Genomic DNA, 1,561 nt, shown 5'->3' on the forward strand with positions numbered 1-1,561 from the left:
AATATAATGAAAATTTACTTTGGAGTCCATGATCCTCGTTAACTCCTTTGAGAGAATTGCCTTAAATATCTATGCCACCGATGTGACTACTCCATATTTATTTCTTCCTTCATTATTGCAACTTTATTTCATCCGGCCCAGTTCGTCCCCTTGGGGAGCTCCCGTTTTGTTCGTTGAGAAGAAAGATGGTTCATTTCGTTTGTGTATTGATTATCGTGAATTAAACGAGCTTACTGTTAAAAACCGTTACCCTCTTCCGAGAATTGATGATCTGTTCGATCAACTTCAAGGTTCGTCCGTTTATTCTAAGATTCATCTTCGTTCCGGTTATCACCAATTACGCGCTAAAGAAACTGATATTCCGAAAACCGCTTTCTGTACCCGTTATGGTCACTTTGAATTTCTTGTTATGCCGTTCGGATTGACAAATGCACCTGCTGTGTTTATGGACCTCATGAACCGTGTGTGCAGACCCTATCTGGACATATTCGTTATTGTTTTTATCGACGACATCCTTATTTATTCTAAGAGTGATGAAGAACACGAAGAATATTTGAAGTTGGTGCTCGATTTATTGAGAAAAGAAGAGTTGTACGCTAAGTTCTCTAAGTGTAATTTCTGATTATGAGAAGTTCAATTCCTTGGATATATTGTTAGTAAACAAGTAATACTAGTTGATCCCGCCAAGATTGAGGCAATTGAAAAGTGGAAAATTCCGAAAACTCCTACTCAGATTCGCCAGTTTCTAGGATTAGCAGGCTATTATAGAAGGTTCATTCAAGATTTTTCACGAGTAGCGAAACCTCTGACTGCTTTAACGCATAAGGGGAAGAAGTACGAGTGGAAGAGTGAACAAGAGTCTGCTTTCCAAACTCTGAAGAAGAAGTTAACTTCTGCACCGATATTATCACTACCTGAGGGTAATGATGATTTTGTTATCTATCGTGATGCTTCGTGTCAAGACTTTGGTTGTGTTTTGATGCAACGAAAGAAAGTTATTGCGTACGCGTCACGTCAGTTGAAGATTCACGATCAGAATTACGTAACCCATGATTTAGAGTTGAGAGCTATTGTGTTTGCGCTTAAGATTTGCAGACATTATCTATATGGGGTCAAAGGTACATTGTACACTGATCACAAAAGTCTTCAACATATTCTTGATCAGAAACAGTTAAATATGAGGCAACGAAGATGGGTTGAGACGTTAAATGATTATGATTGCGAACTTTTATATCATCCGGGAAAGGCCAATGATGTGGCTGATGCATTAAGTCGTAAAGAAAGGGCTGAACCTCGCAGGTTTAGGGCCTTGAATATGACAATTCAAACAAACCTCGCTAGGCAGATCCTTGAGGCACAATAAGAAGCCTTGAAGGAGGAAAATTTTGTAACGGGAAGGTCCGAGGCTTGAGTATACAGTTAGAGGTACAAACCGATGGTACTCGGTATTTTGCGGGATGCCTTTGGGTTCCGAAGTTTGGTGATCTACGAAAACTTGTTTTAGATGAGACTCATAAGTCTAGGTACTCTATTCATCCTGGTTCAGGAAAGATGTATCATG

Source organism: Rutidosis leptorrhynchoides, chromosome 1 (assembly GCF_046630445.1).
Source record: "Rutidosis leptorrhynchoides isolate AG116_Rl617_1_P2 chromosome 1, CSIRO_AGI_Rlap_v1, whole genome shotgun sequence".
Classification (NCBI taxonomy): domain Eukaryota; kingdom Viridiplantae; phylum Streptophyta; class Magnoliopsida; order Asterales; family Asteraceae; genus Rutidosis; species Rutidosis leptorrhynchoides.